Consider the following 13,594-nt stretch of genomic DNA (forward strand, 5'->3'; position numbering starts at 1 on the left):
TTTCAGCTCGACCAATAAATTTGGAGATTTTCCGAAGGACCAATCAGCTCACAGGCTGTCAGAGACTCAGGAGCCAATCAGAATATTGCTTGTGACGTAGGTCACCCAATCCCAGCGCGGCTCTGTGACGTACACAGCAGCTGCGGATTCTCGCTTCTCACTCCTGGCGCTTACCCCTCCTTCACAAAATCTTTTCACAGCGCCATTTTAAGGACACTTTTCAGTGTAAATTAATTCTTAACAATGACTATAAAGACAACATCTGTTCGTTTCACTATTTAGGATAGTTTACATACATTCAAGTATCCACACTTCGGAATAGACGGCGCTATTCACACTAAGGATAATATTCAATTGTCAGTAGAGTAACCTTACCCCACCCTTCTAACACGTATAATTATGAACTCGCTTTGCTCTGAACCCACCGCGAAGTGAAAGTTCTAAGAGTTCCACTTGAACATAAAATACAATTCAAACTCGCACTTTTACACGGAAAATTCCCTAAATTCAAACACACATGAAATCCGTACAGGACTCTCACCTGTTTATAGAATTCATGCACCGTTAGCAAAATAACGACGTTATCCGTACAGGGCTCTCACTTGTTTATAGATATGAAACATGTACCCGTACAGGACTCTAACCTGTTTATAGATAATCATGTACCGACGTTAATTTTACCCTTCACTCAAGCTCGGATATAACTAATACTCTCATCACAGTGAGTTTTATGGAAGGCGCTTTGTCCCTATTCTCATGCTGCTTTGATTTCTTAGAAAATCCTCACTATACAAGATTCAGACCTAGCCCTAAAACTGTGTTGCTCGGCGACAACACTATGGTACACGGCGATACCTCTTGTGATACTCGGCGATATCACTACAAACTGAACAGATGGCTTGCGTGACTAATTTCTCGCCACACAATCTATACCGGTATAGTTTACAGATAGCACGAAAAACGAACTTAACAAGTGTTAAAACATCGATCCTATTTCCATACCATGACGTAACCCTTAGCAACCAATATATTACCTTGGTTACCTCTTAGCAACCATCAATTTCTGCTACCAGAGAATTGATCCAGCGGGCTATAGAAAATATATCATAAACTACGCTACCCAACTTCATAACCTATAAACAAAATTCTATACTAAATATGGACCCATTTATGAACCTGATATATTTTGGGCCTACTGAATCAGGTGGTCAGAATAAATCTATATACACATTATCTACACACTATATACATATTTATACATTTGCAAAAAGAATATTGTCATTAGAATAAAACCCAACCATTTAAACGACCACCATAGGTGACGTGATCTAGCTAATGGTAACCTATACTTCTAAATAATCAAGACCAGCTTGTTTGTCAAAAGTAAGATTTTATTTTCTAAATTATGGTATATATGTTGTAAGTTTTATAAATGAAATTTATTTGTAATAAAGCAAGCATGATGGTAAGAAATATGAGAAAAATACAATTTAAGCAATTGAATCAATTTTAAAGAAATTATATAAAGTTTAACATTTCTAAAACCTATTTCCCTAACTGAGCTAAATAGACAGAAATTAAAGTAAAGATCTTTGAGGATTCTTACGTGCTCCACGCAAAGTCCAGCAGCACATCACCCTCATCGGAAAGTCAGAAAGCAGCAGCCAGCCCAACCCTAAGGGCATGACTTTTTATACCTTTCTACGCTAACTAAACTAGCAAAGGAAAGTTTTCAGAAATCCTCGACGTCCCATTGGCTAAGAGTGACAAGTGACATGTCACCCGATTCTTAAAAAGTTCCACAAAATCATGTCTTACAAAGACCATTGTCTCTTCCACGTGAAGCCAGAAGCTTCCTGCGATTGCAACTTTGTATTAAGTCATCCTCGCAGCTTCCATAGTCTTTCAGTACAACTTCCGCGGATGCCAAGTTAAGGACTGACAAAAAGTTCACTTTCGACCTTGGCCATGTCCGACAGCATGATGTCAGCTCATCAGTTTTTGCTTTGTGAATGCAGCTTCAATAATCGTTTTAATTCAGAATGGGCGTCTCGTGACTTTCTGCAGAATTATAGATCAGCTCTTTTTCTGCGGCTCAAATAACTAGGCCCAAAAGCAGGCAACTTATGTTTTCTAGTACAAAACAAACACAAGAAAAGTATTAATGTAAGAAATAAAGTATATTCTGTATCCACCCCATGGTTTACTAATTAATTAACCCACCCGATTAATCAAAATGTTACCTAGCTAATGCAAACAAATAAAGCAGCGTTTATATTTACCAGTCTCCGTTTTTCTATGAGACCCAAATGCACCTAGAATAGTAGAAATGACATCACACAGACAAGGAAAAGCAAAACAAGCACATGCTTCTTTTAAGTTTGCAGCAGTTAGTAATGACAAAAACGAAAACAATAAATTATTTTATTAATTTGCACAAACAGAAAGATGCAACATTTATGCACGTTTATGAGCACACATGTTAGTCCCCCCACGTGTAAAGTTTAATCTAAGTTGTATTAGCACGACATATCACAAATCATTAATAATTTTATTCATGTTATTGAAATGTGACTTTGCGAGTTTAAACAAAATTTTGTTTTCTATCTCGCTCCATCAAGGGTCACAGAGGCAATACCGCCGGGCAAATACCGATTGTCCCCGACCCGTCTCAGGTTTAACAATACTGTTAGAACTAGGGTTTCTGGTTGGTAGAGGCATGCACCCTCTGGAACCACCACTCTAGACTAGATACACAGTAAAAGATAACCTGCGCTCACCCTCTGGTAGCTTGGCACAAAGCAGCCATGCTTATGTAAAGAAGCAAGGTGTAAAGTATTTGAGTAACACACACACAAACACAGTAACACAATGAAAGACCACAAAAATACTCCACACAGGGTTCGAAAAATAGACTATTATTTTTAGTTTAACGACCAAACTACAAAAATCCAATCAGTAGAACCAAAATTATGAAATTTTAAAGAATAAATCAAAAAGTAGTGCTTATAAGCAAATAGCACCTAAGGGTTTCTTGAGGTCATGCTGGACCGAGGTAAATATAAAGTTCAGGCCGATGGAGGGCAGGCTGGCTAAAGAACTCATGCAGGTACCGCTGAAAAAGTACCTTGGATGGAGTGAGAGTTGACGTCAAAGACTAGCTGCGTCAGTTCTGATCCATGCAGGTGATAAAAGGTTCATTGAAGAACCCCTTTATGATGCAGGCACTGCGTAGTCATCAAGCCGTGCTGTCCACTGTTGTCGAGCCGCGTGGTACGTTGATGTGATGTCGTCAATCTGTTCCTGTGTTGAAGGGCAATGTGTCAGCTCCAATTGGCACAAAGTCATCACTGCATTGATTTTGATCGTTCTATATAGCAGAAGTCACTTTTCAAGGTCCAAGGACTGGATTGGCACCAGTTGACAGGGCAGGACACACAGATGACAGAGTCCAGGTGCTGTTGCAGGGTTGAAGGAAGTCTTTGATGGCCCTGAGACTTCAGAACAGGGGGCAAGCCAGCAAGCCCTTGGAGTCACTCTGGGTTCATGGAGATAGGTGCAGTCCCTGTCCTCAGCAGGGCACAGATCGGCAGAGCAGCTCAGGAAGGCAGAAAAGCAGTTCTTCTAGAGGAACAGTCAAGCAGAGTGGCAATCTTTGCAGCACGGCAGTCTTTACTCCTGCCAGAGTTCTTCACAGGTCCGGTGGTGTATTGTTTTGGTAGGGTCAGAGCCCCAGTCATATACCCAGTTGTGCCTTTGAAATGTAGGTGACTTCAAAGAAGGGTCTTTGAAGTGTACACAGGTCCTTTCTTCCCAGCCCTGGCTCTAGACTCTCAGTAGGGGGTAATCAGCCCTTCGTGTGGGAAACAGGACACTGCCTATTCAGGTGTAAGCTCCCCCTCCCTATTCCTATCCAGGAAGAGCTATCAGAATTTAAAAGAATGCAGATGAGTTCTGTGTCACGCCCACCCTTTCTGTGTTTGTGGTTGTCTAGAGATACTGCACAAAGTGAAGCTGTCACGCATCCCAGACGTCTATTTGAGACAGGCTACATGGCACACAGAGCAGTAAAAGCAGAGAAATATTCACTTTCTAAAAGTGGCATTTCTAAAACAGTAATGTTAAATTACCATTTCAAAGAGATGAAACATGATGCAACTACTCCTTTCTAATCTGCAATTACAGCTTAAATGTGTTTTAAGAATTCACAATGCTAGCCTTTGAGAGGAGTAGGTCTCAAGGATTGAAAAACAAATGTAGCTGTTTGTCACTACCAGAACATGTAAACCTTAAAAGTACACGTCCTACCTTACATAGCACCCTCCCGTACCTGAGGCCTCCCTTAGAGGTGACTTATGTGTCATAAAAAAGGCTTGGCAAGTGATTTTATATGCCAAGTCGAGGTGCTAGTAAACTGCCACACAGGCCTTACAATGGCAGGCCTAAGACAGGTTAGAAAGGCTGCTTGCGTGAGTGGCACAGTCATTGCTGCAGGCCCATAAGTAGCATTTAGGTTGCAGGTCATGGGAATACGGTACACCATTTTACAAGGGACTTATAAGTTAACTAAATATGCTAATTGTGTATACATCAATGATACAATTTTTAGGGGAGAAGCACATGCACCTTAGCACTGGTCAGCAGTGGTAAAGTGCTCAGAGTCCTAAGGCCAACAAAAAGATACAGCAAAAAGGGGAGGCAAGCAGGCAAAACATTTAGGAGAAGAGAGGTCTAACAGATACCTAGGAGAGAAAATATATAATGATTTTTATGATGGGTCACCACTGCCTCCAGTTTCATAAAATATGTAACTACCAACATTTAGGACCCGAGTCACAAAGGTAAACTTATACCTAAAGTCTAAATTTACTACTTTTCGGTACTCCCAATAGACTTATGAGTAGTATCTTTACCACTGAGAAGCTTCCACACTCGGGTGGAATCTCTGCACTCGGGGTGGAATCTCCACAATCGGGGAGGAGAAGCCAAAAAACCACACCCCTGATAAACTAGTAAGGGCATACATCTGGAAACAATTAATGATACCTGAAATCCATCACAATTCAAACCATAAAAGCAGACGACACCCAAAACTCGGGGAAAAAAATTTACAAGGACTTAACGCCAATGTAGCGTACATTTTTTGCTTTTTTTATCGCAGTATTTACAAGTTGCTGCTAACTCCAGTTAGCAACATTTTTCTAGCGTTAAAATGAATTTTTCCTAGCGGCACTTATGTTAGCTTGATTTACCAAAAATGAGATGCAAGGTAGGCGTTCCCACGTAAAACACACAACACAATATTTACATAGATTTTCTTGCACATCGCAAAAGGGCAAAAGAAAAAAAAACTGCTGCTAAGTTCAATTAGAGGCAGTTTTTTAATGTAAAAATTACCTGGTCTTAAAAATGATGCAAACACACTTGGGGCCTCATTTAAGAGGTTTTGATGCTGGGCAGCGCAGCAAGAAACCTTGCTGCGCTGCCCTGTGACCAAACAAAATGGCAAGAATGCACCCTATCAATAAGAGCATTCCTGTCTTTTTTTCCTACGTTGGCACACTATGGCTGCCATGCGCCAACTCAGGCACCCTAGTTCCATGGTACAAGGGTTCCTGCGTTGCAAAGCTGATTGATGTTGTGCAGGAAGGGACACCTTCCTGCACAAAATCAATTAATCCAGGCGATTTCCTTTTTCTATTTGTGCTGCAGAATGCTGCATACATAGAAAAAAGAAAAAAAAGGAGAAATGAAAACATTCATCCTCGTCGCGCCTCCCAAGTTAGATTCTGACGCATTCCCAGGTTTCTGGTTTCTCGTAAATCTGGGAATGCATCAGATGACATGGGTTTTGTGTGATAATGCCCACAGCAACACCATGGAATGCCTCTTTCACCCAGTTTCATGCGTGAAAGGGGCACATATTTACAAGGCTACGAAAAGCCATGTAAACTGGCTTTACGTAGCCTTCTAAACATGCTGTTGCACAATGCACGACCGGAACATTAGAAAAAGACATTCCAGCGGTGAAAAAAGTGCTGCTAGAGCCTCATAAATGAGGCCCTTGGACAATAGAAGAACTGCCACAATTCATCCTTGGCAAGGTCAACAACGCCATGGACCTCCTTCCATTGCAGCAAGGAGAACCAAGGACACCACCGCCACACCTTTTCACCTAAACAACTGCTCCAATCTTTTTGGGTGGTGACTGGACCTGATCCCCTCTAAGTGCCCGACCTCGGTAGACCAGAACTTCAGCAAAAGGAAGTTGGAGTCAGAAAGCCAGAGACTCTCCAAAGTTGTCGGGTACCGTCGAAGAAGGAGAGACGCACAACTAGTCAACCTTAAGTTAGGTCATTTGTCATCTGAGTAGTCACATCCGGGTGCCCCCTAGACTCCACACCGGATGGTCACGTCTCAGTGTAACCATTGTCACTGGGGGAGCATTCAGGAAAAGTGTTGGGATCCTGTCTCTGAGTGCAATCACGCATCGTTACGGCTGCATGCAGTGCCTTCTGCCTCTCTTGTATTACCTGCTCCAGATTGGGGGTGGCTTGTAGTTGTGGTGGGGGGCATCAGCTCCTCCTACACCTCCCACTACGATTGCACAGACCCTTCACTCCCTGCCCACTGCACATGGCGACCAGTAGATTCCAGCAAGGTCCAGACCTGTTCAGCTGAGTCACAGAATCATGTGTTACCATCTGAGACCACTCGCAGCCTTGCCATGAAGAGGAGGGGGTGTTTGATGCCCAACTCTTGAAGGCGTCGCTTAACCACTAGAAACAACCCACTTTGCCTCCGCACCCCGGTGGCATAGTCAGGGAAGAAAAGTACTGTGGTGTTATCCACTTTCACCTTCCCAGCTTGTGTACCTCTCTCAAGACAGCATCACGATCCCTGTAGGGGGCAGGAGAGAAAGGGTCTAGGACCTGTCCCCGTCGATGGATGGCTCACCAGGACTCGATGGACCCACTCCACAACAAAGAATGGGGAGAGTGTACCTGCTGGCAGTAGGTCATGCAACCATGTCTCAGTATATGCCACTGTTTTAGCTCCTTCTACTCCCTTGGGCAGACCCACCACCTGCACGTTGTTCTGCCGGGAGCAGCCCTCCGCAACCTCCGCTCTTCTTTCTAGTGATTTCACAAGTGCCATTAACTGCTGTACCTCCAATGCTGCGATCCGGGTAATTGAGTGGACTTTGGCCAGTTCTTGATTAATATTGTGTACCTTGTCAGTCAGCTTGCGATGATCTGGGCATTCCAGGGTAAAGTCAACTGTGATTTTGTTGATGGGCCCTCAAGGAAAGCACACGTTTGTTTGAGGGAGGTACCTATTTTCTCCACAACAGTGAGTACAATGTCTAGTTTGGAGTCCAAGGTGTCTGCTGTCACCTGCCCTGACAGCCAGAAAGCCCCAGCAACTCGGTCCACCGACATGGAGGAGCAGCCAGGTGTTGATGTGACCTCCTGTGCAGGTGGCCCATTGTTGCACCACACACCGAGGCACTATTCATAACATGCGGTGCAATGCAGTGTAGGCAGTTGGCTTCCCTCCATCAGTCCGGTGTATGCTAGCCAGGAATCTTCATTCGAACGGCACTGAGGGAAATCGATCAACCAATCAATCAGGGACGTATATAGCATGGCTACTCACCCGTGAGGGTCTCAAGGCACTGGTAGAGGGGGCTCCTGGTTGGACTGGGTGGAGGATCATTCGAACAACCAGCTCTTGAGGTCCTTCCTAAATTGGGTCCACGATGCGGATTGCCTGGGGTGCAGGGACACGGTGTTCCAGGTCTAGGCGGTGAGGTAGGAGAATGATCTTCCTCCTCTTCTGGTCTTGTGAATCCTGGGGATGGAGGCGAGGGCGAGCTTGAAGGATCAGAGTTGTCTGGCGGGTACGTGGAATGTGAGGCGATGGTTTGTCGTGTGGAGCTTTGTAGGTGTGAGTGACGAGTTTGAAAGTGACTCTCTTGTTGACTGGAAGCCAGTGGAGCTGTCGGAGGTGTTGTGTGATGTGGCTGTGGTGGGGAATGTCGAGGACTAGTCTAGCTGCAGTGTTTTGGACATTCCGTAGTTTTTGAGCTGTTTCTGGCCAATGCCGGCATAGAGTGCATTGCTGTGGTCGAGTCTGCTGGTGATGAGTGCATAGGTGACCATCTTTCTGGATGCTGTTGGGATCCATCTGAATGTCTTTCATTGCAGGCGGAGTGTGTGAAAGCAGGCTGAGGAAACTGGGTTGATTTGGTGGCTCATTGGGGTGGGAGAAGTACCCAGAGTGGCTGGCCACCAGGAGTCATACCAGGCTGAAGGGGTGGGTCCCAGGATGAGTAATTTGGTCTTGTCTGAGTTGAGCTTGAGGCAGCTGTCTTTCATCCAGGTAGCAACGGCCCTCTTCTAGTTTCGTTTGCCTGGTCTTTTCTTGAGGGGAGCCAGGGTGTTGGTGCAATTGGAAATCCATTGGTGGAGGTTGTGCACTGCGGTGTTCGTGTCCGTGGGCGTTGGTAGAGTGGTGGTGCTGAGGGAGTTTCCGAGAAGTTCTTCAGTGGCCTTGATCCAGCTGTGACAGGGGGCGATGATGGTTGTGGTGAATGGTGGGCGTGGTGAAGGCAAAATGTATGCAATGATGGTTGGTCCAGGAGAGTTCGGTGGTGTGGCTGTAGTTCAAGTTCCCACTGGCGGAGAAGACTGGATCAAGCATGTGTTTGATTATGTGGGTCTGTGCAGTGACTAGCTGCTTAAGTCCAATGTTGGTGAGGTTCTCCAGGAGGGAGGTGGTGTTCTGGTCACTGAGGTTGTCCAGGTGGCAGTTAAGGTATCCAAGCAGGATGTAGTCGGTGGATGCGAGAGCCTGGGGTGTGATGAGGTCTATGATGGTGCTGATAAAGGTGTGTTAGGGGCTAGGGGCCTGTAGAAGAGGGTGCCACAGAGGGTGGTGTTGGTCTGGATCTGGAAGTGGAGGTGTTCCATGGTCGCCATTGGGTCATTAGAGTGCTTGGTCAGTCGGAGTGTTCTTTTATGAACAATGGCAATGCCTCCTCCTATGCGGTCGCGGTGGTCTTTGCGGGTGATTATGTAGCCATCGTGGATGGTGATGTCCGGTCGAGAGCAGAAGTTGGTCCAGGTTTCCGTGAAGAAGGCGATGTCTGGAGAGGTGGCTTAAAGAGGTCCCAGATTTCTGTGGAGTGTTTATGGAGGGAACGCACGTTGAGGAGGATGTAGTTGAGCCAGTCAAGTGCACTGTTGGTCGGCTAGGCAGCAAGAGGAGCTGATGTGTTAGTGTGGCAGAAGATGTGGTTGTAGTTTCATCAGGCAAATGGTTCAAGGGTTTTCTTTGGTGATGCTAGATGGCTGGCGGCGTGGTGTCCAGGGTTAAGGGTGAGGAGGGTGCTGGCGTCGTAGCGGTAAAGTGTTCAAGAGGCTGGGTCCCTAGTGCTGGGCACGGTCCAGGAGTGGACGGATGCAGATGGGCTTGCCTTTGGTGCGTGGCCGCACAGTGCCGCCAATAAGTATTGCTGCGGGGATGCTGGACAACTGAAAGGCAGGAAACGTGGGAGCCGGAAAGGACACTGTGGTGGGGCGAGGCTGCGGGGATCGCAGCGACAACAAGGGAGAGGACAGGGAAAAAGGAACAGAAAAAAAGCACAGAAAAAACAAAGCCAAACAAAGCAAATTAAAAAACCAAAACCAAAGGCAGAGGCAGAAAAGCAATTGAGAAGAGCAGAAAGATGAACATAAACAGCAGAAAAGAGGGACAGGAGGGCAGTCAAGCAGCAGAGCAGTAGCTCTTTACCACTGGACCACCCGGGATGAGGCCCAGGCAGGAGCCTGCGGTGGTGGAGGGCCTCGAACTTCAGACCTATGGGTCAGAGGAACCAGCAGCTGCAGATGGGGACAGCAGCAGCAGCTACCAAATTGTGCTGTGCTGTGGAAGAAGCAGCTCCACTAAGGGACAGTCCCCGGTATACCCAAAAGTGCACTAACCGGGTACGAGGAAAGGTAGCACCACCTGGTCGCCTCCTCTGATCTAACAGTGGCGACCAGGTTCCAGGTTCCTAGTGCTCCAGCGAGTAACAGCATATCAAGCTGCATGCCCAAGGGCCTGGGCCCGAACTGACTCCCGTGCCCCTGACACCCGCTGCCACCAACTGCCGATATCAGTGACTTGAGCCAGTTAGTGTAGTCCCCCACCAGTCTTGGGCGGTGTCCTCGCGATGTGGGTTCGCCGCAGAGCAGGGATTGCTCATGGCATGATTTAAATAACTTCTACTCACCCCTGTCTTCTGTGTTCAAAGCGGACCCTCCGCTTAGCAGAAACCGGCGGGTAAAGCGTTTTCCAGCGCATCGATCTACCGATAGGCCACGCCCCCCTTGGAGGCCACGCCCACCGCCCACAGCTTAAAAGGGACGCTGATCACAAGCGTTTCCACCTGCTACCACGTTGCTCCTGAGGCGGAAAGCCGGGAGAGTGCTTTATTTTTAAATCTGTATCTTGTGTTGTGTTTTAAATAACTTCTACTCACCCCTGTCTTCTGTGTTCAAAGCGGACCCTCCACTTAGCAGAAACCGGCGGTTAAAGCGCTTTCCAGCGCATCGAACTACCGATAGGCCACGCCCCCCTTGGAGGCCACGCCCACCGCCCACAGCTTAAAAGGGACGCTGATCACAAGCGTTTCCACCTGCTACCACGTTGCTCCTGAGGCGGAAAGCCGGGAGAGTGCTTTATTTTTAAATCTGTATCTTGTGTTGTGTTTTAAATAACTTCTACTCACCCCTGTCTTCTGTGTTCAAAGCGGACCCTCCGCTTAGCAGAAACCGGCGGGTAAAGCGCTTTCCAGCGCATCGAACTACCGATAGGCCACGCCCCCCTTGGAGGCCACGCCCACCACCCATTCACCTAACATCCCATAAGAATGTGCCTCCCCAGGAAGCGCAGCGGACGAGCGCAGCGGGCGCGCCGATTGCACGCCAAAGCCCTTCGCGACCAACCGAGGCCAGAGGCCACCCATTCTGCTTCACCCGAGCATTACACCCGGTTGCAACTTATTGATATGCAAGACAAATGCAAGTGGTCTCTATCTGCTACCACCATTGCCCGAATTTCCGATCTGGGACTATTGCCCTCTCATAATCAAGTCCATATCAACACCACGGCCTCATCTCCGACTTATCACCCCCCAACCGCGTCCTTGGCCGACCCTTCTTCCACAGCAATAAAAGCAATGTACCTCAATACTAGATCGGCAGTCAAACACCAGCTTGACCTTTTCACGTTACTTGAATCCCAGAAACCCGATGTATTATTCCTTACTGAGACTTGGTTCTCGGACAGTTCTCTCCCCTCCCTGCTGGCTATGCTTCCTCCATCTTACTATGCCATTCGGGCCGACCGCACCTCCGGCAGGCCAGGGGGAGGGGTCGCCTTGATTGCCCGTAAAGTACTCACGTTCCATCCTTTAGTCTCTCCTTCCATGGGAACATCAGACTGTCTAGTTGTGCGTTCAACTTCTCTTACTCCCCCACTCACGTGCGATGTAGTTGAGCCAGTCAAGTGCACTGTTGCTCGGCTCGGCAGCAAGAGGAGCTGATGTGTTAGTGTGGCAGAAGATGTGGTTGTAGTTTCATCAGGCAAATGGTTCAAGGGTTTTCTTTGGTGATGCTAGATGGCTGGCGGCGTGGTGTCCAGGGTTAAGGGTGAGGAGGGTGCTGGCGTCGTAGCGGTAAAGTGTTCAAGAGGCTGGGTCCCTAGTGCTGGGCACGGTCCAGGAGTGGACGGATGCAGATGGGCTTGCCTTTGGTGCGTGGCCGCACAGTGCCGCCAATAAGTATTGCTGCGGGGATGCTGGACAACTGAAAGGCAGGAAACGTGGGAGCCGGAAAGGACACTGTGGCGGGGCGAGGCTGCGGGGATCGCAGCGACAACAAGGGAGAGGACAGGGAAAAAGGAACAGAAAAAAAGCACAGAAAAAACAAAGCCAAACAAAGCAAATTAAAAAACCAAAACCAAAGGCAGAGGCAGAAAAGCAATTGAGAAGAGCAGAAAGATGAACATAAACAGCAGAAAAGAGGGACAGGAGGGCAGTCAAGCAGCAGAGCAGTAGCTCTTTACCACTGGACCACCCGGGATGAGGCCCAGGCAGGAGCCTGCGGTGGTGGAGGGCCTCGAACTTCAGACCTATGGGTCAGAGGAACCAGCAGCTGCAGATGGGGACAGCAGCAGCAGCTACCAAATTGTGCTGTGCTGTGGAAGAAGCAGCTCCACTAAGGGACAGTCCCCGGTATACCCAAAAGTGCACTAACCGGGTACGAGGAAAGGTAGCACCACCTGGTCGCCTCCTCTGATCTAACAGTGGCGACCAGGTTCCAGGTTCCTAGTGCTCCAGCGAGTAACAGCATATCAAGCTGCATGCCCAAGGGCCTGGGCCCGAACTGACTCCCGTGCCCCTGACACCCGCTGCCACCAACTGCCGATATCAGTGACTTGAGCCAGTTAGTGTAGTCCCCCGCCAGTCTTGGGCGGTGTACTCGCGATGTGGGTTCGCCGCAGAGCAGGGATTGCTCATGGCATGATTTAAATAACTTCTACTCACCCCTGTCTTCTGTGTTCAAAGCGGACCCTCCGCTTAGCAGAAACCGGCGGGTAAAGCGTTTTCCAGCGCATCGATCTACCGATAGGCCACGCCCCCCTTGGAGGCCACGCCCACCGCCCACAGCTTAAAAGGGACGCTGATCACAAGCGTTTCCACCTGCTACCACGTTGCTCCTAAGGCGGAAAGCCGGGAGAGTGCTTTATTTTTAAATCTGTATCTTGTGTTGTGTTTTAAATAACTTCTACTCACCCCTGTCTTCTGTGTTCAAAGCGGACCCTCCACTTAGCAGAAACCGGCGGTTAAAGCGCTTTCCAGCGCATCGAACTACCGATAGGCCACGCCCCCCTTGGAGGCCACGCCCACCGCCCACAGCTTAAAAGGGACGCTGATCACAAGCGTTTCCACCTGCTACCACGTTGCTCCTGAGGCGGAAAGCCGGGAGAGTGCTTTATTTTTAAATCTGTATCTTGTGTTGTGTTTTAAATAACTTCTACTCACCCCTGTCTTCTGTGTTCAAAGCGGACCCTCCGCTTAGCAGAAACCGGCGGGTAAAGCGCTTTCCAGCGCATCGAACTACCGATAGGCCACGCCCCCCTTGGAGGCCACGCCCACCACCCATTCACCTAACATCCCATAAGAATGTGCCTCCCCAGGAAGCGCAGCGGACGAGCGCAGCGGGCGCGCCGATTGCGCGCCGAAGCCCTTCGCGACCAACCGAGGCCAGAGGCCACCCATTCTGCTTCACCCGAGCATTACACCCGGTTGCAACTTATTGATATGCAAGACAAATGCAAGTGGTCTCTATCTGCTACCACCATTGCCCGAATTTCCGATCTGGGACTATTGCCCTCTCATAATCAAGTCCATATCAACACCACGGCCTCATCTCCGACTTATCACCCCTCAACCGCGTCCTTGGCCGACCCTTCTTCCACAGCAATAAAAGCAATGTACCTCAATACTAGATCGGCAGTCAAACACCAGCTTGACCTTTTCACG

Source organism: Lissotriton helveticus, chromosome 3_1 (genome assembly GCF_964261635.1).
Source record: "Lissotriton helveticus chromosome 3_1, aLisHel1.1, whole genome shotgun sequence".
Lineage (NCBI taxonomy): Eukaryota > Metazoa > Chordata > Amphibia > Caudata > Salamandridae > Lissotriton > Lissotriton helveticus.